This window comes from Macrotis lagotis, chromosome X, assembly GCF_037893015.1.
Source record: "Macrotis lagotis isolate mMagLag1 chromosome X, bilby.v1.9.chrom.fasta, whole genome shotgun sequence".
NCBI lineage: Eukaryota > Metazoa > Chordata > Mammalia > Peramelemorphia > Peramelidae > Macrotis > Macrotis lagotis.
This window is the reverse complement of record NC_133666.1, coordinates 52,126,674-52,143,712: the sequence shown is the minus strand read 5'-3', so window position 1 is coordinate 52,143,712 and position 17,039 is coordinate 52,126,674. Positions and strand designations below refer to the sequence as shown.

Below are 17,039 nucleotides of genomic sequence, written 5' to 3'. Positions count from 1 at the left end.
TAGAATCTGATGAACACTACATTCACTTTTTTAAAAAGTTCTCTTATGAATTTCTTTCCCTTAATCCTAATTCCTCATACTGAAAATGACTAATCTGTAAATATTTGTAACAAAAATGTGTATGTACAATATTAACTTGACTATTCTCTGGAGGAAGGTGGGAAGGGAGGGTGGAAGGAAATGTTGAGACTTAAAAATATAAATAGGCATATGGATGAATGTTGAAAAACCTTCATAATATGTATTTGGAAAAATAAAATAATCAGTAAAAAATAGATCATCCCCTCATCCCTTCCCCTGGGAATTTAGCAGATTAAAGACTTCAACACCTAGACATCTGAGGGGGGGTGGGGGGAAGGGATCTGAATCTCCTATTTAAACTCAACCCTGCTCTCCCTAAGGTGGACAATTGGTGTGATCTGTACTAATTGCCTTTTACTACTGTTGACCAAATACATTAAATCTTGGTAGAGAAGGAATCCTTTATTCCTGTGTTCTTTCAGAAAACTAACACCAGACTGTTTACCAGAGATCCCTACTGAGGGGGGCTTTTAGCCCCTTGGTGGAGGGGAGGGGTCCCTTTGATAAACAGCTACAAAATGAAGCCAAGGAGGTCAGGAGACTGAGTGAAGAGGGAGAGTCTTCCAGACATGGGGATCAGCCAGAGATGGAGGGTCTTATTCATGGACCAGCCAGGAAGCCAGTGTCACTGGATCAAAGCATATGCACAGGGGAGGAAGATGTAAGAAGATTAAACAGACAGAAGGGGACTGGCTAAGTTACAAAACATCTGAAGGTCCAACAAAACATTTTATATTTGCTCCTGGAGGCAATAGGAAGCCACTGGAGTTTACCCTGTAGAGGACTGGGGGGTGGGGGAGTGACACACATGTGCCTCTCTGAGTTCATGATGGGGACAAGGGCATGGAGAGGGAGTCAGGTAAAAAGCTTCCTCCAAAGCTGTAGCCATACACCGAAGACCTTTATGATTTCCTTTAGGCTCAGCACAATCCCCAAGAGAAGTGATCCCCAAATATAACTTGAACACTCTCTCCATTTGGGAAGGGAGGGCAATATGAAGAACATGGAGAAAGCTTCCTTGCCTTCCCTCTGTTGATTATCTCAAATATATCTTGTCTATGCCTTGATTGTACAGAATCATTCGCAGAGTGCTTCACCAAATTAGACTGGGAGCGCCTTGAGGACAGGGACTGTCTTTTGCCTTTCTTTGCACTCCCAGTGCCTAGTACAGTGCCCAGCAGATAGTAGACCTTTAGTAAATGTTGTCTTAGGATTGGTTGCTGCCATCTAAAACTTACCGAGCAAATGCTTTTTCATTGACCCATTTGTTAAAGGCTCTGGGATTGGGACACATTATGTTCTTTTGCCTCAAATGTCACTCAGCTACCCCTTCCAGTCTCCATTTCATTACTAGGGAAAAGCAAGAGTCTACAATCCATGCTTCCACTTTCTCATTGGGACAACTAGGTGGAACTGTAAGGATACAGCTCTGAGCCCAGAGTTGAGAAGACCTGAGTTCAAATTCAGTCTCAGACACTACTTGTGTCTAAATGACCCTGAACAAGTCAATTCCCTCTGTTTGCCTCAGTTTCTACAGCTATAAAATGACCTAGAGAATGAAATGACAAGCCACTCCAGCATTTTTGCCAGGAAAACCTCCAATGGGGTCCCAGTCAGTCACAACCAAACAATAACAATAACAATTCTTTATTCATCCCCCCTTCTCATTACCCCTCTATTGAAACTGGGTCCCAGAATTCATCAAAGAATTTAAAAGCAAAAAAAAAAAAACATTTTCCAGTCCTCATGTTCCTTGATTACTCTGTGATATTTTGTACCAGAGACCAGTGCCCACTGTCTAAGTATTTTCTCCTCCCTTAAATACAGAAGACACCATACCATACCTGCCTGGTTTTCCTCCTGCTTAACTCCATCTTTTTTAATTTTGTTCAGCCTCTGACTTCTTTGAATGCCCTTAAGTCAGAGGTTTCCAAAGGTTCTGTCCTTGACCCATTTTCCTCCCTACTTCCTCCACTGACAATCTCCTTCACTTCAATGACTTTCAAAACCAACATCTGGATCATTAGCCCTGACTCCTACTCAAAATATATCTCATGTGGGATGTCCCATTGTCACCTTAGAGTAAACAAATTCAAAAATTAGCTCATCTTTCCTTCTTCTAGCCTCACTATTAATCAGGAGTACTTTCATACATCTATTCTTTCATGTTCAAAATATCAGTGTTCTCTTTCCCCTAACAGGTGAAAACAGGGCAACATCCAATAAATTACCAGTTCCTGTAGATTTTGCTTTAGGAGTGGCTGTCATCTATCAGTGAGCTACCCCTCTCAACTTTGTGTCTGCCATATGTAAATACAACACAAAGCATGCTATCAATTCCTTCATCCAAAGTTAGTGTTGCAAAATGGTCAATCAAGGTAGATCACTGGGCCATTCCACTAAAGACATAATTCTTGTTTAATACCAATTTATTAATGACTACTTGTTGGAGCTACCTCTTCAATCCGTTCTAAATCTTTTGAACCTTCCTCTTCTCAACATCTCATCTCTCTGTCTTTCTTGTTCACAAGGAAAGCATGAAAAACTTTGTTAGGAGCTTTTCTAAAATTCAGCTAAACAATTTCTATGGCATTTCTCAGTTCTACCAGTTTAATCACCAGATCAGAAATGAAAATGATTGCAGTCTAGCATGACTTGTTCTTGATGAAGCTATCCTGTATATTAGCAATCACTGTTTCCTTTTTCTAAAGGATCATGCCATCTTTTTGATGATGAATTCAAGATTTTCCCCCGAAATTAAATTCAAATGCATTGCCCTATACTTTGAATATTCTACCTTCTTCTCTTGTGAATAATAAGATGAAATTTACTCATCAACATTCCTGCTACACAATTTTTTAAAGAGCACTGGCAGTGGGATAGCTGGAAATTTTCTGAGACCTTGGGATATAGTTACCTGTGGCCTGATAAAAAACTCATTGAAGGCAGCTAAGCGTTCTTACCTTTTCCTACTTATTGAACACTCAAATGGATAGATGGATACTCTCAGTGACTTGAAATCCCCCCATGCAGATTACAGCCCACCTATGCCTACTTTGTGTCATTCTTGCCCCTACCCTCCCATAAATTTATGCTACACAACCAAGGTACTAACACTTTCTTAAAGTAACAAGAACACAAATAGAACAGTGACTCTGGGTACTTCTCATTCCTTACCCTTGTGATGTGGCCAGATCAGCTTTTCTAGAATATCTTTCTTTCATACTATCTTTTACTCCTTTTCTCTGACTTTCCACTCCATGTTCCTCACAGTCTATTGACACTGTCATGGCCTTGGCTTCATTGGCCTCTGCATGACATTCATTTCCATTTTTTTTTCAGACATCATATCCCATATCTAAAAACTATTTAATAACATGGGTAGAAGGTTGGCATTTTTAAAAGGGTCTTTGTGTGGGGGAGTCATTTGGGATTATTGAGGGAGTTTTTCAGTCTCCTGAAAGTAATGAAATCCATCCTCATCATCCCACTTTGTTCCAGGTCCACTGATATGTATCAATATATGGTGCAGATTTAATTACATGTCAATCTGGGACTATTTGCTTGATCTTTCCTATGTGAATGGTCACATTCAACTCTTTGCTTAGAGATCTCTTCCAGGAGGCTCTACAATGTTCCAGAGCTTTATATAACCAGCACAATATCATCTGCAAGCAAAAGATAAGTTTGGAGGAGCTCAATAGTTTCTCCAGAATGAACTTGTTCTCAGCTTGCACTCCAGGCTAGATTTCCATCACAGCCATAGGCACTTCACTGGGGCAGCTAGGTGCTGCAGTGGCTAGAGCACTGGTCTTGGAGTCAAGAAGACGGGAGTTCAAATCCTGCCTCAGATACTTGACACTTACTTGCTGGGTGACCTTGAGCAAGTCACTTAACCCTGATTGTCTCTCATCCAAGGTCACCTCCAGTCATCCTGATTCATACCTGGCCACTGGATCCAGATAGCTCTGGGGGAGAAATGAGAATGAAGATCAAAAAATCATTCTTAGGCAATACAGTAGGACATTATGGCTTAAAAAAGGCTTATTATGGTCCAGCCTAGGTGAACCATAACAAGCAATTGTGATGCTTTCAGTGAATAACAATATTAGGCACAAGGGCCATTGTTAGAGGAAAGGTAAAGGATGTCTAAGAGATAACACACAGGAATGAAGCTAGAAATCAGTCCTTAGGTGCTAAAAAAGAGTAATATCAGATGTCAGGGCAAGGAAATCGAAGAAAGCATACTATGGATGTAAGGGCTATGATGTGAGTTTAAGAGAGAAGCATGAGGTTTGGGAGAATAGGAAGGGGGGATTCCAATTCCTCTGATAAGGATACTCTGAGAAAAATGTCCCCCCCCCAGGTTTGGGAAGCTAACATTGCTTATATGAGAAAACATCTTCTAATCTCCAAGAAATTGACTTAGAAATGAAGTTTTGGAGCTTGAGAAAAAGTTATAAGTGAACCTTAGATAGCCTTAGATAGCCAAGAGCCATAGATGGAGTCCAGCTATAACACACTAGAAGACATCAGAAGAGAAGAGAGATCCAAATAGGACAGGCTATGAAAGCCTGCGAGAGTTCTGCAACATCAAGAAAGGGAAAACATTTCCCTTCCATTCTACTCTCCAGACGAATGAATATTCTTTTGCTCTATAAACTTAGCCCCCAATTTCCCCTCAACCCATCGTAGGTCACAGAAGAACCCAGGTTACAAGTACACATTAATCTTTCTCCTTGTCTATCTATATCAGCAGAGACATTCCCATTTCAGTAATGTCACATTTCAACTGTGCTGCCATCAATTTTCTGTGGCTCTGGGTGTTTCCCTCCAGTGGTTGGGATGTAAATGATGAGCCATTGAAGGAGAAAGTTGTAAATGCTCCATCAACTTCGGTACTCACAGCTTCATGGATCACTTCTCTGATACCAATCTGCTTGTCAGTCACTTTTGCAAAATATTAAGATAGCAGGTTATGAAACACGTTAGCAACTGTGAGCTTGGAGTGTGTTAAAACTCAGAATTTAGAACGACCATTCGCATTTTAGTGCTTTTCCATTTCAAATAACTGCAGAAGCATTTGCTATATGATAATACCTACCCAGAGAATTGATGCTACCTAAAAATGTGTCCTGGGAAAGGGTCAGCCTTGCATGTGGACAGATTGTGTGGTTTCCAGTAGCCTATGTTTCTGTGGAGGTAGAGGAAAGTCTTTTGTATCTCGTTCTGGTCCTCCTGATCCCTTTCTAATCAACAGAGTCAGTTTTTAAGTAGCTAGTATAAAGTAATACTAGCAGGATGTAAGATTACAAAGGGATCCTAGAAGTCACATACAGATTGTCCCAAAGGTCAAAGGAACCCAACTAGAATATTGTATCATACATGAACCAAAACTCATATCCTGAGACTATGTACTAAATCAAGGAACACCAGCTAGCCTTGCTGTCAGGGCCTTTTTATCCTAAGATATGTAGTTTTGGAGAAGTTCCAGACATTGACCAGCAGAACAACTATGGTTACTGATAGCTTTGAGATGATATGGATTTGCTAATGAAGTAATTCCAGGGTAGCACCAATAACAGTCTGTCTCCCCCCAAAATTCTATGAAAAATGAGACCTTGGACCCCAACCCCCAAGCAGACTTCCATCTCCATCTGGGTCCATACTGCCAAGTATTCCCAACTTTAATCCATGGTCATGGGAGTGATTCTCTGTGTCTCTCCCTTCCCCATCCTCTTCCTCATGATACCTAACTTCCTTCACCACCCCAGCAACCAGCCCCACAACCCTACACCATTTTTTCTCCATCTCCCTTCTTGCCTCTTGTCTCTATATCTGTTCTCCCCTACATCATCTGTTCTGCATTAAAGTTCGATTGTAACCTCACTTCCCACTGTCACAGCCATGCCTCACCCATTTCATAATTCAATAAATTAATTGACAATTCACCCCTCCAAAAGAAAATCCTTCTTCCCATGTCCTCTGAAATTCCTTTCCTAAAGAAAAGGAACTTTCTTGCCATAGTTGAGAGAATGTCAATCTCAAGGAAGAAGGGACACATAGATTGAAATTTGCTTATTCTAAAGTATAAATAACAGCAAGTGTCTGCCAGCCTGCCCAATAAAAGGTACAAGGGTGATAATAGAAACTGCTCAGGGTTGCATGCTTAAGTGACATTCATTATAAGAATACAAGTGACCAGGTAACAATCATATCAACCATGCAGTCACTCCATGTCTTGGTAATCCTGACTCTGGAGCCAAAAGGCTCTGAATTTAAATTCTGGCTCTGTCACTATTTGTAACCCTGGGCAAGGTGCTTAACTTTTAACACCAGAAGGTCGTGAAAGAGTAGGTTGAGCGGCATCAAGAGCTGAAGAAAGAGATAGATGAAGAAATCAGTAAAAGTGAAATTGTGAAAAAGATTTGAAGACTTGTGAAGACCAGGCACTGAATTTGGGAAGGGGAAATTTAGAACAACTTGGAAAGTTGAAGACCCAGTTGAACATAATAAATAAAAGGAGAGATGGTTCAAGATGAAGGAGTGAAAGGATTGTGAAGAAACAAAGGAGAAGAATGAGTCAAGGCAAAAAGAGAAGGTCACTGGTCAAACATGGAAAGTAAAACAACTTGACAAGAGAGGATAAGACTTGAGTGAGAGAAGGGAAAGGAAATTGCACGTGACTATCAAAATGTTAAGAGATGAGGAGAGAGACTAAAATTAACAAAGGGGTGAGGGATGATCCAAAGGAATAAACCTTTCCTGACAGTGGAAAGTAGGGAGAAACTTGCAGTTGACTTGTACTGAGTGAGTGATAATTGTGCTTCTGCCACAACTCAATGACTACTATGGATGATCTTCCCCCTAGAAAGGAGAGACAAAGAGGCTGAATGTCTTTTCACACTTCGAAGCATGAGAAGCAATAAAGTGTCCTCTTCCTCCCATGAAAGGAAGAGGGGGAAAGAGAGAAGGAGAGGCTTCAGTGCAGAAAGAAATTAGAAGGGGCAGCTAGGTGGTGTTAGTGGATAGAGCACCGACCCTGGAGTCAGGAGGACCTGAGATCAAATGAGACCTTAGACACTTAATAATTACCTAGTGGTATAGCCTTGGGCAAGCCACTTAACCCCATTGCCTTGCCAAAAAAATTAGAAAATGGGTTTTTAGAGGTAGAAGGGACCCTGACCTGTGTCATGAGGATGTCAAGTAGAACAGCAACAGAAAAAAGTCAAGAACTTGGGTCTTGGTCTCTTGGGCCTTAAAAAACAATTGAAATTGCTTCTTAGAAAAGGAAGGAGTTGGCTGCTTGGAGGCAAAAAAAATAGCTGTCAAGTCCTCCAAGGATGACAAAGGAGATCGTAGCTATTTTCAGGTAAAAAATCACCTAGGAAGTAAAGAGATGAATTCTGGTGGTTGGTGACTTCCTGCTCTGAGATACTGAGGCAGTTGTCACATTGCCGATAGCTCAGCAGATGTCTGCTACCTCCCAAGACTTTTCAAGATGAGTGGGTTATACTTGTGGAGATTCAAGGAGATACAAAGGCTATTGCCAAAAGGAACATTTCAAAAAATTACCAAGACCTGGACAAGAAATCAAAGACTATAGGGACTCAAGATGTTTTCTCTCAATGCTGCCACTGAAGGCAAAGGAGGCTGAAGAGAAAAGATGTTTTGAGAGATGGGTAGTTAAGAAAACAGGGTTGGAGAGCAGAATTTGGGTTTCTGGACCACAGTTTAAAATATTGGCATGTCAGACTACTGGCCTCAGATGGAATGTACATAACATAGATCATAAAGAACATATTTGTCTTATCAATCAAAGGAGCTTTCAAACTGAAAGGAACAGGGGAAGGGGAAATGGCCTATGTTTCTCCATCATGTTTGATATCAGAAGACAAAAATGACTTTGGCCAAGGCTAACCATTGGGGACAAAGAGTTTCACAAGAGATAAAACCCAAGGTAAGAACTAGCAACAAAACCCATGGCCTCCACCATCCATATACAAATATTCAAAGTTTAGGTCATAATCAGAAATTAGAATTCTTTATACAAGTAAGGAAATTTGACCACATGGGTATCACTAAAACTGGTAAGGTGAAACCCATAGGGGTGGCTAGGTGGTGCAGTGGATAGAGCACCGACCCTGGAGTCAGGAGGACCTGAGTTCAAATCCAGCCTCAGACACTTAATAATTACCTAGCTGTGTGGCCTTGGGCAAGCCACTTAACCCCATTGCCTTGCAAAAAAAACCTAATAAAAAGATAAAACCTATGACTAGAATATTCTACATAAATATACTACATGCAAAAAAGAACAAGAAAGATCAAGAGAGAATAATATTGTATATTGAGAAGATGCTCACAGGGAAAAATCAGGAATCAGAGGGGTGAAGATCAATGGAGAGAGGAACAGAAGTGATTTTATCCTTGGAGTATACTACAGACCATCTGTCCAGAAAGATGAAATAGATGAGGTATTTAGGAGACAGATTATAATTCAAGCATGGAAACATGACCCATTGGGAATGGGGAACTTCAAATACACAAACATATACTGGAGTTCTTTGCCAAAAGAAGAGTGACTACTAACTTCTTTTTAGGTTTTTTTGCAAGGCAAATGGGGTTAAGTGACTTGCCCAAGGCCACACAGCTAGGTAATTATTAAGTGTCTGAGGCCGGATTTGAACTCAGGTCGTCCTGACTCCAGAGCTCATGCTCTATCCACTGTGACACCTAGCCACCCCTGACTGCTAACTTTTTGATGTGCCTTAGTTATCATTTCTTCCTACAAAAGTTAAAGGAACCAATAAGGAGAAATTTTAGTTTAGATGTGAGTATCACTTAACAAGGAGGAATTGATTTGTTTGGGTAGAAATGATGGGAACCATGATACTAGTCCTCCTAGGATTTTGCAATAGAGAAGGAGAAGAATTGATCCACAAGAATTTACTATGGACCAGGCCCTCTCTAGATGCTACACATAGTTGGACATGTACCCTAGATTTTGGAAAGTAGAGGAAATTTCAAAAGTTTCAGAGGATCCAGATTCTACCACTTACTATTTTGCACATCATTTAACTAACCTGGACCTCAGAGAGGGGGTTCACATCTGGAAAGTGCTGGGGTTGTACTGATATTTAAGCTCTAGAGCTCCAAGTCTATGACCCTACATGGAGAAGCAGAGACTCAGTGTTACAGGGGAAGGCAGACCAAGAAGGACAAGCTCAAGAATTAAATTCAAAGGCCATAAAGAGAAATATGATGATGAAGAATAAAATAGGAATTTTCTGGATTTACCTACATAGATAATCAGAGAACTTGGGTATCAATTTTTATCATGACCAGATAGGTACTGAAGATGGAGGCAAGGACAAAGTAAGGAAGGATGACTTGAGAAGCAGGACAGGGTCCCCTGGGAATTGTGCTGGGAAGTCCAAAGTTCAAAGAATGCTGGGGGAAATGCCAGGGACAAGAAAAAATGGGTTGGCTATTGCTATTGTCATGCTTTTTTTAGCTATACTTTGAAAAAGGAGAGAATGAAAGCCCAGATAAGACTACTGATCAGAATAGTGAAACAATAGTAACTGACTGACAACAGAGAAAACAAAGTTGTTAGTATCTGGGTTTAGCAATGTTTTCTCTACCAATCAGGATGACCTTTAGTCGAGAAAGGACTGCAGTAAGATGATTAATCCAGAGTTGGTACCCAGTGTCAGTCAAGTAAGGAGAGTATTTCACTGCTCTTGGTGAATTCAGGTCACCATACCCAGAAGAACTACATCTCCAGGTCCGACAACAATTAGCCAATGTCATGACTGAACCACTACATGTGATGTTTAGAAAGATGTTGAAAAATAGGAAAAATACCATAGGATGAAAGAGAGAGAGAGAGAGAGAGAGAGAGAGAGAGAGAGAGAGAGAGAGAGAGACAGTCAGTGAGATGAAGATATAGACACAGAGAGAAAGAGAAGGGAGAGTGGAGGAAAAAAGAGGTGAAAATGCAATCTACATATGCCCCTGAGTTTAACTTCTATTCCTGTGGAAAATTTGAGAATTAATTATTAAAGGGATGGTGCGTGAGCAGTAATCCCAAAAAGAAAGCATAGCTTCATCAAGGACAGGTCATGGGAATGCTAGAAATATATTTCATCAAAGTATTTGCTATAGTGTCTCATAGTATTACAGTTCCTCATTTTGCAGATAAGGAAACTAAATTCAAAGAGATTAAGTGACTTACACTGGGCCTCCTAGGCTGTAAGAGGCAGAATCAGGATTAGAACCCAGGTCCTTCCTCCAACAACGAATACAGAGTCCTTTCCATTGTATCACACTGTTCTCCCAACTATTCTTGTGGAAAAAAAATAGACACTTGTTGGTTAGAACAACAGTGCCAACCTCAAATTGAAAGGGATTCCTGTAGGCCAAATATGGACTTAGAAAACCACATATTAACCTTACCTGTGTTGTATTAAATTTTCATTTGTTTCATTAAACATTTCACAATTGCATTTCAATGTGATTCAGGCAGCATTCAACCTCAGTTTGACACCTCTAGGCTAGAGAATAGAACAATTTGATGATTTAAAATGTGTTGAATGGTTCTAGAATCAGGTGACCTTATGTCTGAATCCTTGCTTGGCCACTTCTTTACTACCTGTGTGAGCCTGGGCAAGTTATTTAACCTCTTTAGACCTTTATTCATTTGAATTCTGGCATCCCTCCTGACTTTTTGTTACCTCTCAATTTTATAAAGATCCTACCCAGGTCAATGGTAAGAATGCCAGGTAACCTCTATGGTCTGCCCCACCTCCTGCTAGAATCAAAAAGACAGTCCACTCCCCCCCCCCCCCATTTCCACTTTGGGAAAACTCCAATGGGAAGGGAGTTCTTTCTGACAGTGAATCAAACTCAATTCAAGTTTTTCCCTAGTGCATCTAGCTCTGGGGCCAAGTACAACTATCCTCCCTCCACAGGACAGCAAATACTTGAAGACAGCAATTATATCCAATCCCTTGCCTGAACCTAGTCACCAATACACACATGCACACGTGCACACACACACACACACACACACACACACACACACACACACATACACACAGATACTTGAATTCACACCATATAGGCCACAATCCATTCTAGTTAGTCACAGAGTTCTCTGTCCTTAAATCTTTCATTAAATTCAATCCCCACAAGTGCCCAACTTTTTTCTTGCCAGTACAGACAACCTGACTGCAACTGGCAAATTATACTTTCAAGTGTTTCTTACTCTGAAGGTAAATCAAGGCAAATTGGATAGAAGTCTAGCCTTGAAGGAAGGGCTATCCATGTTCAAATGTTTTCCATAGTCCCACTCAAATCAGTTAGCTTCACTGTGTCTCAGGAGTTGTAGATGTCTATCAATTGAGGGAAATTCTATTCAAGTAGCTCAATTGAAGGGAGAGCTATGGGGTGCTACAGCAGACAGAATGCTTCAAACACTTACTAGCTATGGAACCCTGGGCAAGTCACTTAACTCTGTTTACCTCAATTTCCTCATCTATAAAAAAGATGCAGAAAGAAATAAACCATGACAAATCCCAAAAAGGGGTCATGAAGAATTAGACATGACTGAAAAAGACTGAATAACAACAGAAGCTCAATTAAATGCCCAAGTCTTCAAGAATTTCTAAGTGAATTATCCCTGCTAAGGTGTCACTATCAACCACACACTATTTCAGGATGAAAGAATTGGGCAGGGCACCAAGGATGAGCTTGAGAGTCAGAAAACCTGGGTGGGCATCCTGGGTCTGTGAAACCGTAAACAAGTCACTTCCTTTCTCTGAGTTTCCTTTTCCATTTCTTTAAAATAAGGAGTCTGGGTTGGATCTCTTCCAGTTCTGAGGCCTGTATTCCTAAGGAAAACTTTAAACAATTGAGAATTGAGAGAAATGAACAATTGTCCCTCAATATCTCCTTGGGTGTTCCATAAAGCTGGTACTACTCTTATGATGAGCTCCCTTTCTCCCATGTCAAGGTGACTAACCCCATAGGGCCCTCTTTCACAAATCCATCTTCTGGCATGAAGTCTTTTGGATAATCTCATGCCCATGTTGTCATGACAGATGGGTGTTTTGGGTTGAAATGCAAAATGAAATGAGCAGAACTAGGAAGACCCTGTATGGCATCTTTTTCCTCAATAACAAAAGTGTATATTAGAGGCTCATAAACAAAGAGGCTGTCCAGTAAATAGGAAATAAATCACAGCTCAAGATTGAATATATCTCTGAGTAGATCATCTTCACTGACTGTCTAGCTTCCAATGGAATCCAGAACACCTGAGGCAAAGTTGGTTCTCCTGAAGCATCAGTCAGAATTGTGTCAATCCCTGGGAGATTTATGGTTTAGGTAAAGCAGGCCTGAAGGGCTGTGGCTAATGTCTTCAGTCAGACTTCTATTGGTTATCACACTCGTTATTACCTAACTACCGGGCCCACTATTAGAGCTATGCTCGCAATTTTCCACTGTACCTCCCCCACTTACATAAACACACACATACACAGACACAAAGCATAGGAGAGTCAATGGCAGTCCCTTAAGCACATTCTTCCAGACACAAATGCCTTCCTGAGAAGCCTTAGTGTAGGTCTGATCTGTAACAAGGTAAGTCAATTTTGTATCCTGTAAAAAGGAGCCCCAAGTGACAACAATTCTGGAAGCTCTTTACAACTACTTAAAACTTAAAATTCTAAGGTATTCTTTCAAATATTATCTGTAGCCAGAAAATAAAAACCTATCACATCTCTATATCCCCAGGGGTAGAGGTGGGCTTGGGAGAGGGACAGAAGATCAGAGTTCTAAGTCTGTCATCACCGTGACCCCTTTAAAAATAAGTGAAGAGGTTGGATACTTCACAGAATCACAAAATTTAGAATTGGGAGGGGCCTTGACAGTCCCAACTCTTATCCAAAGGGAATCCACACTAGAACTCCTGACACAATGATCATCTAGCCTTTGTTTGAAGTCCTTCAAGGAGAGGAACCTGCCCCGGCCACCTTGGACAGCTCTGATTCTTAGGAAGTTACCTGGTAGCTTGCCTTACTGTGAAGATCACTTCGCTTTTAGGCAGAGTAAAGGGGATGGAATAGGTAAAGCCCAAAGTCCCTTCCAATTCCGATATTTTATGCTCCAGAGAAACTGGAGCTCCCTTAGTGCTATGTGCCCAGGTCTTGACCTCAACAACCAAAGGCCCTGGGATTGACTGCCCCATGAAAACCTTCAGGAACCACTAACGAGGCACTTTGATCAGATTGTCTGTCTAAGGGCAAAGAAATCTTTGCACACTCTAACTTGCAAGAAGTTATTCCACATTAAGTTTTATTCAAGACTGAATATTCCAATTGGCAGATCATTATGCTAAATAATAATCATTATCCATATTTCAGTACAATTAGTCCCAATTTCTAAGACAACACTAAGAAGAGTCCTCCATCGGAGGCTTGCTAGTTAATGACGTGTCCGCCTCTCCATATAAATGTGCCTCGGTAATCAGCCTTCATTGTGCACAGCAATATATGCTGTTCCCTTCAATTTGGCTTTGCTAATCAACATCATCCCCCCATGTACAACTGTAGCTTCAGATTTTTAACAGAGGGCACTGGTGTTTGCCAGCCATCCCTGGGAAGGAAAGGGGGATGAGAAAATGGGTTACATTTCTGGAACGCCTACAGGATTCAAAGAGGAAGAAGGGACACAGTTTTCAAATTGCCTCCATGGAATTCCATTCACCAAGGCCAGATTGAGCATTTACTCTCCCCCAGTCCTGTGGGGGAAGACAGACTTACTCACATAGAGCAATTAGAGAAGAGCCTAAAACAGAATGCAATTAAGAGCCAAAGGGAGTGCTCCAAATGATGGGGGGGGGGGGGGTGTTGCTGGGAATGATGCAGGGTGAATGTAGGCTTGCCAGCCCCCCCACAGATTCATTGAGAGCCTTCTGGAATCTAACGGGACCTCCCATATCCCAGGCAGATGTAGCTGTCTCCTGGGGACACACTGGGGAACTGCAAAGAACAGCATCATTACTCCCACCTTGTGGCTATCATGAGAAACTACACCTTCTGTCCCAAATCAGGTATCCTGGGGAAAAGAACCATCATTGCCCTCTTCCACAGGAGCAAAAGTACATTTTTACTATTTGACCTTCTCTTCCAGACTCTCCTAGCCTCATCAAACCCTCTGAAATAGAGCTTCCTCCTGTTGGCAAGCTTGGATGAGTATGCCTGTTTGCTAGTGCTTTTTCTAGTTCTCTTCCAATTCCTCTGTCTCTACCATTTGGGAATTTCCAGATTGTCTACTTCCCAAAGCAAAAGAAACTTTTAAAAATAATGTTATGGAGCCTTGGATCCATGAGGGAAAGTTGGCACATGATCATAGGATTTTCCAAGCTATTTCTTCTGTTTGGTCTGAGCTTCTAGAGTGACTTTTGAAGTTTCATTTAAGCATCCATATTAGTGGACAAGTTCTACTCCATTTCCTCAAAGGAGGGATAACATGAGAGGATCTTAGGAGTTATTGCCTAGCCTGGGGTGAGTGGGCCATGGACTGCCATGGAAAGCAAAGTTACCTTCCCAAATATTAACAACACCTGAGGTAAAAGCCCTAGTTGCCCTATCCTAGTTAAGGTGCTGACAGCTGTAGAAATAATAAAGGAATCCACAAGCATTTATTAAGCACCTAATAGCTACAGGACTTTAAGCTAGGGATACGAAAACAAAAATGAAATAATAACTCCCCTCAAGGAACACACAATAACTGACCGTTTTAGATATTATCTCATTTGAGTCCATAACCATCCCATGATTGGTATAATCCTTTTGGGGAAGGGGATGAGAAAGTCTAGAACTGTAGTTTCATTTGTATAATGAATTGTCAATGAAAAAACTCCCCCAATAATACCACTACTCGGTCGATATTCCAAAAAAGATTAAAAAATGGAAAAGGACCTTTATGGACAAAAAATTTCTAGCAGTACTTTTGTGGTAACAAAGAATTGGAAAATGAGGGGATGCCCATCCATTGGGGAATGGGTAAAAAAGTTGTGGATATGACTGAAATGGAATACTGCTGTGCCATAAGAAATGACAAGCAGGATGATTTCAGAAAAATCTGGAAAGACAAAATGAAGCAAGAAGACCTAGGAAAACATTGTATGAATGAGTATTACTATCATCTAAGATAATCACAAAAGACTCATGATGAAATATGCTAACCACTTTCAGAGAAAGAATATGGAATCTGAATGCACATAGCTATATACTTTTTTACTTTATTTTGGGGGGGTTGGTCTATTTTCTTTTACAAAATATCTAATATGGTAATATGTTTTACATGATTACATGGTATAACTTATATGAAATTGCTTGCCTTCGCAAGGAAGGGGAGGGAAGGGAGGGAAGGAGAGAAATTGAGACTCAAAAATTTTAAAAAAGTTAAATTTTTCCCATGTGATTTGAAAAACATAAAATATTAAAAAACCCTCCACTTTTAAAGACTAGTTTATAATCTTACAGAGCTGCCTAGACTAGTGGCCTCAAATTCAAATAGAAATAAGGACCACGAAATCCTAAGCATCCATGAGGGCCACATTTTGACTAAATTTTAAAATGTAGTATTATCTATATTTTATTGCATTTTTAAAAATTTTCTTAATTATCTCCCAATTCCATTTTAATCTAGTTCAAACTCCACTCAAGAATTAATCTATGTTTGACACTCTGGCCTAGAGCTCCTTACCTGGGGTCACCTTACCAGTACATGTCAAAGGCAGGATTTGAATTTGTGTCTTCCTGACTTTAACTCTAACACTTTAGCCAACGTCCCAGACTCCTTTCCTTGTATGACATGCACAGCATTTTTAGATCTAGAAAATGTGATTTTCACATAAACTAGCCAGTGGGAGAAATGATCATGTTTGTTTTGCAGAGGAAGATGCTGTAGCTCAGAAAAAGAAAGGCAGTGGCCCAAGGATCTCACAGTTTGGGAGTGTGGGAGCTGAAACCTGAGCCCTGGCAATGTGCCCCTAAATATGGTGGGCTTACTTCTTGAAACATCCACTAAGGAAAGAATTCCAACCTGGCAAGAACTGGAATGTACATACCTCCAGAGAATAATCCTAATAGCACAGTAATATTGAAGGGGAAGGGGAAGGGGAAGGGGAATGTCGATCCTGTTAACAGAAAAAGGACACAAGAGTAACAAAGAGCCTTTAGCTATATTAATCTGGAACATCAGTGGCAAAACCATAGAGCAGTGAGCTCGACCAACTCTTGTCAAAAATTTAAAATATGAATCAAAAGGTAAAATTAGTGGGTATTGAGAAAAGGAAGCAGTGATCATGTACATCAGCAAGAAATATAATGAAGAGAAAGTCAGATAGTGACTTACTCAGGTGACTAAAAAATGGAGAGTCAATAATCCATATGGAAGGATCCATGTGGGACTCAGATTGCCTTAGTTTGAAAATGTAATGTTATCTGTCCTTTAATGTATTTTTTTATTTTGCTAAATATTTCCCAGTGACATTTTACTCTGATTTATCTGCACTGGGAGGGTAGTGTGTTTGATGCATCTGGATGAGAATATCAGGGAGAATATTATAGGCATAGCTCACTTAGATTTTAGCAAAGCATATGACAAAATTGCTAATGCTAATAAGGTTGTTTTTTACAGAATGGAGAGATGTAGACTGGATGTCAGGGCAATTAATGAGATGGATCCAGACCCCAAGAGTCATCAGCAAGTGCTTCAAGAATCTGTGCTGAAACACTTTTCTCAGTGACTTGGATAAAGAGATATCTACTCTAATTACCAAACCTTCAGATGACAAAACTATAAGATAAAATTTATTCAAAGACTTAGAATTAACAATGATAAATGCAAAGTATTTTACTTGGGATAATAATAATCAATAGAGAACC

At 40.4% G+C, this 17,039-nt stretch overlaps 1 protein-coding gene across 5 annotated transcripts in view; it reads right to left on the bottom strand.

Moving 5' to 3' along the window:
- The window catches only part of LOC141500161 (transmembrane protein 182-like), a 266,580-nt gene that overhangs the window by 160,806 nt on the left and 88,735 nt on the right, over positions 1-17,039 (bottom strand). For all 5 annotated transcript variants that reach the window (XR_012471854.1, XR_012471856.1, XR_012471857.1 and 2 more), the window contains one exon: positions 3,948-4,049. The gene's annotated coding sequence lies outside the window, so the exon portion shown is untranslated. The remainder of the gene's footprint in view (positions 1-3,947; positions 4,050-17,039) is intronic.